Here is an 11636-nt window from a genome sequence, read left to right as displayed (position 1 = left end):
CTTCCAATGCCTCTCGACGTCCTCCACCCAGTCCTGAGCATTCCGTCCGGAACTCACCACCTCCGGCCGAGTCAACCCCTCAAGTTCGGCCGGAGCAGTTTGATGCCCTGGTACAACAAGTGCAAGCCTTGGCTACCGCTGTCCAAAGCTTGCAACCCAGGGGCATCCCAACGGCACCGCCTCCTCCGGCTCCAGCTCAACCGGAGCCTCCTACAAGCGGACTTCCCCTTCGAGGTTAGGACTCCCAAGTCCAGGCCTCCCTCTGGAGAGAGCACCCAGCCAGAGGTTACGGAGGCTGGCCACAGCCTTCAGAAGCTGAGTCGGTTCCAGGGCAACCTGCGCTCGAACGAACCGCTGCAGCGATCCTCCAGAATGATGAACTCGACAAGAAGGTCGAGAAGCTGGAGCGCCAAATCCAGGCACTCCACGGGAGAAAATCAGGACGTGATAACGACTTCGAGTTCACTACGAAGTCACCCTTCTCCCCGGAGATCGAAGATGAACCGGTCCCACTACGGTTCAAGATGCCCCAGGTGGAGCCCTACAACGGCAAGGCTGATCCCCTTGACCACCTGGAGAGTTACCGGGTCTTAATGGCCCTACAAGGAGCCTCGGAGGCCATGATGTGCAAAGCTTTTCCGGCGACACTCCGAGGGCCAACCCGGCTTTGGTTCACCGGGCTGAAGCCGAGTACTGTCTCTTCCTTTGAGCAGCTCGGCAGACAATTTGCTGGCAACTTTGCCGCCAGCCAGCCCCAGCGGCGGACATCCGACTCCCTCCTTGATATCAAATAAAAGGAGGGAGAATCCTTCAAAGAGTACTTGGACCGGTTCACCGCCGCAACATGGGAGGTCCGGGAGCTTGACCAGTCAATCGCCATGTCGGCGTTGAAGACTGGAGCCCGGTCCTACATATTCCTCTTCTCGATCGAGAAGAATTTCCCCACGGACCTCACCGAAATGTTCGCTCGGGCGCGGAAGTATGCCAAGGCAGAAGAAGCCGTGGCGGTTAGGCGGGGCGGGACCGAGCAGAACCCCAAGAAGAGACGTCGCGAGGAGCGCGGCCAGCCCAGAAGCCCGCCTCCGCGACGAGCTAAGAATCCGCCCCGCCCGAAGAGTCCACCCCGGTTGAGAGGACCGCCACAGCAGAGATCACCACTCCGCCCGAGGTTCCCACTGCAGGCCCGTGCACCCGAAGGGAGGTATGAAAAGTATACTCCCCTCAATGCTCCTCGGGCTGAAATCCTCATGGAGATTGAGAGTCGGGATTGCATCCGGCTCCCACCTCCGAAGCCAGACACCAGAATCCGGCGTGATCTCCGGAAGTATTGCCGTTTCCACCGGGATCACGGCCATGATACCGAGGATTGTTATCAGCTCCGAAATGAGATCGAAGCACTCATTCGCCGAGGGGTGCTCGATCGGTTTGTGCAAGGCCGGCGTGAAGGGAAGAAGCCAGCCGAAGGAGCAGCGCAGCCTGAAGGTTCAAATGCCAACAGGCCCATCGCCGGCGTCATCAACACTATCCGAGGCGGAACCTCGGCTGGGGAAGCTTCAGGGGAAGAAGCCTCCTCGAAGCGCCCGCGCACCTCTGAAGCCATCTCCTTCTCAGATGATGATCAAGAGGGAGTCGAAACTCCCCATGATGATGCCATGGTCATCTCCATGATCATAAATAAATTTGATGTAAAACGCATCCTGGTTGATAATGGAAGCTCGGCGAATGTTTTGTATTTTGGTGCTTATTGTAAAATGGGGATGACAAAAGAACAGCTACGGAGGATGAATGCTCTGCTAGTTGGATTCACTGGGGATTCAGTCCCAGTAGAGGGCGAGATCGACCTTTTGGTCACAGCCGGGCTCGCCCCTCGTGAAAGTATCGTGGGTATGAGCTTCCTTGTAATACGCCTGCCCTCGGTTTACAACGCCATCCTCGGAAGGCCAGGACTCAACGCCCTCCGAGCAGTGGTCTCAACTCACCACCTGCTGATGCGATTCCCTACCAGCCAGGGAGTCGGTGAAGTTCGAGGGGACCAAATGGTGGCAAGACGATGCTACCTAGCGACCCACGAAGCAAGACAACCAGCCGAGGTGCCTGCCCCAACGACTGACCAGCCCTCAACTGAAGTTATGGAGGCACGGGTCAACCCCCAGAAAGAGCGGGTAGAGCCTGGTGAGTTGTTAATTCAAGTTCCCTTACGAGAGAACTTTCCCGAGCTAACCGTGCAGGTCGGCTCTGGCCTTGGCAAACACGAGAGGAGTCGCCTCGTCAACTTCCTACGGGACAATATGGATGTCTTCGCATGGTCGCCTGCAGACATGCCAGGGATAGATCCGGAGGTCATGGTCCACCGGCTTCAGGTGAAGCCGACCTGCAAGCCCGTGCGACAAAAGAAGCGAGGCGCCGCCCCTGAACGACAACGAGCAGCAGCCGAGGAGGTCGGCAAGCTCCTTGAAGCCGGCTTCATCCGGGAGATATCCTACCCGGAATGGCTCGCCAATGTGGTCCTCGTCAAGAAAGCCAGCGGGAAATGGCGTATGTGCGTGGACTACACCGACCTGAATAAAGCCTGCCCGAAGGACAACTTTCCACTTTCCAGCATCGACCAGCTCGTGGACTCCACCTCGGGTCACGAGCTGCTGGCATTCATGGACGCCTTTTCCGGATACAACCAGATCCGCATGGCGCCAGAAGATGAGGAAAAGACAGCCTTCATCACCGACGGGGGAACCTACTGCTACAAAGTGATGCCATTCGGCTTGAAAAACGCCGGGGCAACTTACCAAAGGCTGGTCAGCCGGATCTTCAAAGACCAAATAGGCCGAAACATGGAGGTCTACGTGGATGACATGCTGGTGAAAAGCAAGGTGGCGCAAGACCACATAGCCGACCTCAATAAGCATTCTCCACACTCCGAAAGTACCAGATGAAGCTCAACCCAGCTAAATGTGCATTCGGGGTCACCTCCGGCAAATTCCTCGGCTTCATCATTACACAACGAGGAATTGAGGCCAATCCAGAGAAGATCCGAGCCCTCCAAGAGATGACGCCTCCCAGGACGGTCAAAGAGGTACAGCGGCTTACGGACCGAGTGGCAGCCCTCGGGAGATTCATCTCCCGCTCGGCCGAGCGCTGCCTTCCATTCTTTGCAGCCCTCAAGAAGCCGAAGAACTTTTTGTGGTCGGACGAGTGCCAGCAATCTTTTGAAGAGCTCAAGCACCTACTGGCTTCCCCTCCCCTGCTCATGAAGCCTCAACAGGGTGAGCTCCTCTACTTGTATCTAGCTGTCTCCCCTGTAGCAGTAAGCTCGGTCCTGGTCCGAGAGCAGGGCAAACTCCAGAAGCCAGTATATTATACCAGTCGGGTCTTAAGGGACGCCGAGACCCGATATCCAAGCTTGAGAAGACCGCCTATGCTTTGGTCATCTCGGCTCGGAGGCTCCGACCCTACTTCCAAGCTCATACAGTGGCTTTGCTGACTGACCAGCCGGTCAAGCAGATCCTGCAGAGATCAGATCGTGCGGGTCGGATCACTAAATGGGCCATTGAGCTCGGAGAATTCGACATCGAATACCGGCCCAGACCGGCGATCAAAGCACAAGCACTCGCAGACTTTATAGTCGAGTGCACCATACCGGATGAGGTCGAGCCTGAACCTGAGCCACCGGTGGAGCAGACCCCGAGTTTGACATGGACTCTGCATGTCGATGGCTCTTCAAACTCGGGGGGTAGCGGAGCGGGACTAATCCTCACCAGCCCGGAGGGGGTGGTCGCCGAGCAAGCCTTGCGCCTCGAGTTTTCCGCTTCCAATAATGTGGCGGAGTACGAGGCGCTTGTCGCCGGGCTCAAGCTAGCCAAGGAGCTAGGAGTGAAGGACTTGAAGGCCTTCAGTGATTCTCAGCTCGTCGTCAACCAAATTATGGGCGACTTCGAAGCCAGAGACCCGACCATGCAGAAGTATCTTCAGAAGGTACGGGATCTCGTCTCGACCTTGGAGTCCTTTCATATTCAACATGTTGCCAGGTCGGAGAATCTCAGGGCCGACCAGCTATCAAAGCTGGCGTCCTCTCGCATGAGCGAGCTTCTCAAAGAGGCAGTGCTGGAATATCTCCAAAAGCCCAGCACAGACGAGCCCGAGCAGACCCTCTGCACCGAGTTCGAGCCAAGCTGGATGGATGAACTCATCAGCTATCTACAAGACGAAACCCTCCCCGCTAATGAACGAGAGGCTCGCCGAATCAAGCGCCTCGCCACCCGGTACATACTATACGAGGGAAAGCTCTATCGGAGATCCTTCACCTCTCCCCTCCTCAGATGCCTTCGCCCAACGGAAGCTAATTATGCCCTGCGCGAAGTCCACGAAGGGATTTGTGGAAACCATCTGGGAGGGCGAGCATTGGCCCACAAAATTCTACGCCAAGGATACTATTGGCCGACACTCCAGAAGGATGCTATGGGCTTCGTCCAAAGATGTGACCGGTGCCAAAGGAACGCCAATGTTCAGCGCCGGCCCTCGGCTCCTTTGACTTCTATCAGCTCCCCTTGGCCTTTTGCCCAGTGGGGAATTGACATCCTCGGGCCATTTTCACCGGCCACCGGTTTTTTTGCAGGACAGGACAGGACTGGACGCACCACCCCTCTTTACTCTCTTCCACTCCCCAGCGGAGGACGCGGCCGGCCGGCGCCCCGCCGTCCGCCCTCTCACTCCACTCTCTCATCCCCACGGAGGACGCAGTCGGCCGGCGCACCGCCGTCCGCCCTCTCAGGCGGCGGAGCTCCTCCTCCCCCGGCTTCGCGGCGGCCCCCGGGTCCAATTTCCAGCAACACCAATGTTCAGCGCCGGCCCTCGGCTCCCTTGACTTCTATCAGCTCCCCTTGGCCTTTTGCCCAGTAGGGAATTGACATCCTCGGGCCATTTCTACTGGCCACCGGGCAAAGGAAGTTCCTGGTCGTCTCCATCGACTATTTCACAAAGTGGGTGGAAGCTGAGCCCCTCGCCTGGATCACTGAGCAGAAGATGCGGGATTTCGTCTGGAAGTCCATTATCTGCAGATTCGGGCTTCCCCGCATCCTTATCTCTGACAACGGTCGCCAGTTCGACAACATCCACTTCAGGGAGTTCTGCTCCGAGCTTGGCATTGACCATCGCTTCACCTCGGTCGCGCACCCTCAGACGAACGGAGAAACCGAGGTAACAAACCGTACTATTTTGCAGGGTCTCAAAGCCAGGCTCGACAAATCCAAAGGACAATGGGTCGAAGACCTATACAATGTCCTGTGGGCTTACCGGACCACGTTCCGCGTCCCCACCGGCGAGACCCCCTTCAACCTAACATATGGGACGGAGGCCGTCATTCCACTAGAGATTGGGCTCCCCTCTCCAAGAGTCGAGCACCACGATGCCAGCTCCAACTCTTCGCAGCTCAGAGGCAACCTCGACCTGATCGAGGAAACAAGGGAGGTCGCCCGAGTGCGTATGGCAAGGTACCAGCAAAAGACAGCTCAGTACTACAACGCCAGGGTCAAAGTCAAATCTTTCAGACCAGGGGACCTTGTCTTCAGAAGAGCTGAAGCCTCCCGACCAACTGAGCAGGAGAAGCTGGCCCCGAATTGGGAAGGACCATACCGAGTCACGCGCATCCGCCGACCCGGGACTTATAAGCTAGAGTCCCTAGACGGGACTCCCATTCCGCGGAGTTGGAGCTCTGAAAATCTCCGCGTGTACCACCAGTAGAACTCTAAGGGGTTCCCCATTATTCAACCATTGAATTTCATTCCATGAATTTCATTTCACAATAAACTGATGGTTTGCATGCTTATTCCAAGCTCACCAATTCTCTTGATTATCTCATGCCATCAGGATTATTCTTCCCTGACCACGGTTGGGATGCCCCGGTGCCTCGGGATAATGGAGTACCTACGCGGGGTCCCTGAAGATGTTCGTGAGTTCGTGGCGCGCTCTCCACCGGCAACGAGCTCGGCTCATTCTTCTACCCTGACCACGGTCAGGATGCCCCACCACAACGGGATGCCCTGATTCGTCGGGATGGCCCGAGACGTCGGGGTGCGGTCTTAAGTGACCGGACGAGCTCGACTCGTGCTCCATCGACTATTGAGTAGCGGTCCTCTCTGACCGGACGAGCTCGGCTCGTGCTCCATCGACTACTGAGTAGCGGTCCTCTCTGACCGGACGAGCTCGGCTCGTGCTCCATCGACTATTGAGTAGCGGTCCTCTCTGACCGGACGAGCTCGGCTCGTGCTCCATCGACTATTGAGTAGCGATCCTCTGACCGGACGAGCTCGGCTCGTGCTCCATCGACTACTGAGTAGCGGTCCTCTGACCGGACGAGCTCGGCTCGTGCTCCATCGACTACTGAGTAGCGGTCCTCTCTGACCGGACGAGCTCGGCTCGTGCTTCATCGACTATTGAGTAGCGGTCCTCTGACCGGACGAGCTCGGCTCGTGCTCCATCGACTACTGAGTAGCGGTCCTCTCTGATCGGACGAGCTCGGCTCGTGCTCCATCGACTATTGAGTAGCGGTCCTCTCTGACCGGACGAGCTCGGCTCGTGCTCCATCGACTATTGAGTAGCGGTCCTCTGACCGGACGAGCTCGGCTCGTGCTCCATCGACAATTGAGTAGCGGTCCTCTCTGACCGGACGAGCTCGGCTCGTGCTCCATCGACTACTGAGTAGCGGTCCTCTCTGACCGGACGAGCTCGGCTCGTGCTCCATCGACTATTGAGTAGCGGTCCTCTGACCGGACGAGCTCGGCTCGTGCTCCATCGACTACTGAGTAGCGGTCCTCTCTGACCGGACGAGCTCGGCTCGTGCTTCATCGACTATTGAGTAGCGGTCCTCTGACCGGACGAGCTCGGCTCGTGCTCCATCGACTACTGAGTAGCGGTCCTCTCTGATCGGACAAGCTCGGCTCGTGCTCCATCGACTATTGAGTAGCGGTCCTCTCTGACCGGACGAGCTCGGCTCGTGCTCCATCGACTATTGAGTAGCGGTCCTCTGACCGGACGAGCTCGGCTCGTGCTCTATCGATAATTGAGTAGCGGTCCTCTCTGACCGGACGAGCTCGGCTCGTGCTCCATCGACTACTGAGTAGCGGTCCTCTCTGACCGGACGAGCTCGGCTCGTGCTCCATCGACTATTGAGTAGCGGTCCTCTGACCGGACGAGCTCGGCTCGTGCTCCATCGACTACTGAGTAGCGGTCCTCTCTGACCGGACGAGCTCGGCTCGTGCTCCATCGACTATTGAGTAGCGGTCCTCTGACCGGACGAGCTCGGCTCGTGCTCCATCGACTACTGAGTAGCGGTCCTCTGACCGGACGAGCTCGGCTCGTGCTCCATCGACTATGAGTAGCGGTCCTCTCTGACCGGACGAGCTCGGCTCGTGCTCCTACCCCGACCTCGGCCGGGATGCCTCGAGACGTCGAGATGCCCCGGTTTATCGGGATGCCCCGATGCGTTGGGATGCGGTCTTCATTGACCAAGACGAGCTCGGCTCGCTGTCCGCCGGCTTCAGCCGACGAGCTCGGCTCGTTCTCCATCGCCGAATTTCTCTGCCGATGTCCTCGAAGAACGGACCCCGAGCAGAGGAGCGTCTTTAGTCGCCTCGGCGCAAGGACGCATACGGTACCAGGTACCCGTTTATTTAATGTCTTTTACGTTATTCTATTCTTGGACTTTTCTCTGCCGATGTCCTCGAAGAACGGACCCCGAGCAGAGGAGCGTCTTTAGTCGCCTCGGCGCAAGGACGCATACGGTACCAGGTACCCGTTTATTTAATGTCTTTTACGTTATTCTATTCTTGGACTTTTTTCTGCCGATGTCCTCGAAGAACGGACCCTGAGCAGAGGAGCGTCTTTAGTCGCCTCGGCGCAAGGACGCATACGGTACCAGGTACCCGTTTATTTAATGTCTTTACGTTATTCTATTCTTGGACTTTTCTCTGCCGACGTCCCCAAAGAACGGAGTCCGAGCAGAGAAGCGTCTTCAGTCGCCTCGGCGCCAGGACGCACATGGTACAAGGTACCCATTTACTTAATGTTTCTACATTAATGTCTCTATTATCTTATCCATTCTTGGATCTCTGCCGACGTCCCCAAAGAACGGAGTCCGAGCAGAGAAGCGTCTTCAGTCGCCTCGGCGCAAGGACGCATACGGTACAAGGTACCCATTTATTTAATATTTTTACATTATCTTATCCATTCTTGGATCTCTGCCGACGTCCCCAAAGAACGGAGTCCGAGCAGAGAAGCGTCTTCAATCGCCTCGGCGCAAGGACGCATACGGTACAAGGTACCCATTTATTTAATATTTTTACATTATCTTATCCATTCTTGGATCTCTGCCGACGTCCTCAAAGAACGGACCCCGAGCAGAGGAGCGTCTTCAGTCGCCTCGGCGCAAGGACGCACACGATACAAGGTACCCATTCATTTAATGTTTCTACATTATATTTTGGATTTCTCTGCCGACGTCCTCAAAGAGTGGACTCCGAGTAGAATGTTTTAGTCGCCTCGGCGTGAAAACACTCACGACACCAGCACAATTATACTAAGCCCGGTGAATCCCCGTCACGAGCTGACGAGTATTCAACCCGTTCATTGGAAAAGAATCCGACCCGCCCCGGCAATGTGGGGCTCGGACCCAAAGTTTACTAACTTTGCTAGAAAGTTTAAGTCCCAGTAACCGCTTTAGGGCTTGGTCGAAATCTGGGCTAGGCTCAGAAGGACTCTCCGAGCCCAAATCCTTTGAGCATAAGCGTTGCTTTACCACTGGTCGAAGGGCCGAGTAATGGAGCTCGGCAAGCCGAACCTAAAACCAAACCCTGTGGCGGGTAAAGCTGAGGCCCTAGAGCCCATATCCTTGGAACCTAAAATGGATCCGAGCAGAGAAACTTAGACTATTAACAGACGAGTTTCCAAAAAAGTATATTCATTTCAAAAAGCCCGTAGGCTGAGTACAAAAATTCGGATTCGGCCCTTACAAGTATGGGGGGCCATCCCGACTTTACAAAATAACAAAAATTACATTAAGGCTCGAGCCCGACTACTTCGGCTCCAGCAGCACCAGGAGTAGCTGGCTCACCAGTCGGGGCCTCTTCGGCGGCCTCGGCAGCAGCAGGAGCGACCTCGGAGGCGACCTTGGTGACCTCGGGGATCGCCTCGGCCGCATCACCCCTCTCGACCCCTGCTCCCGGTTAAAGCAGGTTCACGTCAAAATCCGGGAGGAGCCGCCGCAATTGGTTGCGGAAATTCCGGAAGCCTTGGATTAGCCCATTCACGCCCTCCTCTGCTAGGAGGTCGTGAAACTCCTCCGACTCGCGGAAGAGCCTCACCGCGTTCTGAGCTTGCTCCCGGGCCTCGAGCTCCCGAGCCTCATGATATGCGGCCTTCCGCTCGAGGTTATTCAATCCCCGCTCGAGCTCTAAGTGGCGAAGGCGGGCGTTCTCCACCTCCTGCTCGCGGGAGGCCAGTGCCAGCTCGGCGGCAGCCAGACGAGCTTCCGCGGCGCGCAGTTCGGACCTCGTCAACGTATGCGCGCCTTTTTCTTCGTCGAGCTCGGCGGTGAGAGCTCGAACCCTTTCCTCGGATGCTCCTACTTTTTCCTGGAGCACCTGATGTTCGGCCTCGGAAGCCTGGTACCTCGCCTCGGCGGCCAGGTACCTCGCCTGGACCTCGTCATACCCACGCTGATACCTCCGGGCCCGCTTCCGGTAGTCGTGGGTGATGTGCATCAGCATCTCCTTCTCGTGCAAATGCTGTAAAAGAGACGAAAAGAAAAACATAAGGCGCTGCGAGTAAAAATTTTACAGATTACACAGATGAATTCTACATACCCGGACGGCGCTGCAGCGGGTAGAGTCCATGAAAGCATTATAGCTCATGGACTGTATCAGGGCCCGGTCGGCCGGGAGCAGCGCGACCCGAAAAACTTCGCGCGCCACTCGAGGGTTTTCGAGGGCTGAATCGCCCTCGAACACCGACCAGTTGAGTGCCAGAGGCACTCGCTCCTCCGAGCCCGATGGGCCCGGAAGGCCAGCATCGGCTGGCCTAGGCGGAGCCGACCCCGAGGCTCCGTGACTGCTCCCCGGCTCGGAGCTAGGGGGCTGGGGTCGGACAAGCGGCCGATCTGACTGCCGCACGACGGAGGCGGGGTGCGCAGGCGCGGGACCCGCAGGACTCCTTCCTTGGTCGGCAACTGGAGCGTCCTGCCGACCAGGAACTTGTGCCAGGGGCACCGGGCATGGGAGCACTGCTGAAGCTCCCCGGGAGCCCGAGCCCCTAGAATCCGTGCCCTCCCTCTGACCAGCACCGGGGTGCGCGGGGCGAGAAGGCCCCGCCTCGGAGTGCGTGGGGCGAGAAGGACCCGCCTCGGTCACTGCTGGCGCCGGGGGCGCTGGGGTCGCCGAGACCTTCGGTTTCTTTCTCGGCTTAGTGGGCTCGCCCGAGAGCTCGGCTGCCCTCTTCTGGAAGCGAGCGTAGAGGACTTCACTTTTCATCACCATCTTTGCGATATCTGCAAGGGCAAAAAGGATTAGAACATTAGAACAGTAAGGAAATAAATACACCTTGTAATTACTCTTACCGTGGGGACGCGCCGAGCTCAAGCCCACGTTCACCAAAGCGTCCTCACATATGAGGCCGTTCAGTAAGATGCCGTCCCCAAGGCTGCGGATGGCGTCGAGGATCCCCTGCTCACGTGGAGAAAGTCTGGGGGGTTTGTTGATGGACTTGAGCTGAGCCGGTCCCCACCTGGGGTCAAACCCCCAGGACTGTGCAGAACCAAGGAAGAAGAATTTCTCCTTCCAACCATGAATGGATGAGGGGGCACCATGAAAAAGTGGCCGACCCGCCCGAAGGGCGATATACAGCCACTCTCCATCTCCCGGATTCGACTTAAAGATAAAAAGTCGCCGGAAAACGTTGACAGAGGTCGGAATCCCCTGCAGTAAGCACAGCGATAGGAAACCGACCACTGTCCTCCAGGCATTCGGAGTGAGTTGCGCCGGAACCAACTGGCACACCGTCAGCAACTCATTCACGAAGCCGTGAAGAGGAAATCGGAGGCCGGCCCAGAGCGATTCCAGATGCACTCCGACCCGGCCTACCGGAGGATCGGTTATCCGATCCCTTCGCCTGGCGGGCTCCAAGCGGAACCCGTGAAGAGGGAAAAACCACTCTTCGGTCATTTCGACCTCCAGGGCGCTCATGGTAGACTCGACCTCACTGGGGAGAGAACCCATTGTAAAGGAAGAAAGGGATTAAGAAAGAAAAAAGGACGACCTGGGGAATACGCCGGAGAAAAGAATTTCGGACTGTGAAAAGCTGGGGGAAGAAAAGTTGGAAGCAGAAGGCAATAGGAAGGGGACGAAGGGCCAGGGGAGAGTTTATATAAACCTCCCCAACGGCCCCGATCGGCAAAAAGAAAAGCCGTACCCCGTTAAGATGACCACACGTGTCAGTCCAAAAGACAGAACGACGCATTTAATTAGGGCTAACGCTTCGAACGCCGAAGCGACCCATCGGATCGTGCGGCCCCATCATGAGCCCACGGCGCGAGAACGCCTCGCAAGAGGTGTCCCAATAATGAGGATTTTCGGGAAAGAAGAGACGCCGCCTAT

This window comes from Phoenix dactylifera, chromosome 11, assembly GCF_051530095.1.
Source record: "Phoenix dactylifera cultivar Ajwa chromosome 11, Ajwa_hap1_PhDact_Kaust_v1.1, whole genome shotgun sequence".
In the NCBI taxonomy this organism is placed as follows: Eukaryota; Viridiplantae; Streptophyta; class Magnoliopsida; order Arecales; family Arecaceae; genus Phoenix; species Phoenix dactylifera.
The sequence above is the reverse complement of the archived record's forward strand: the minus strand, read 5'-3'. Positions refer to the sequence as shown.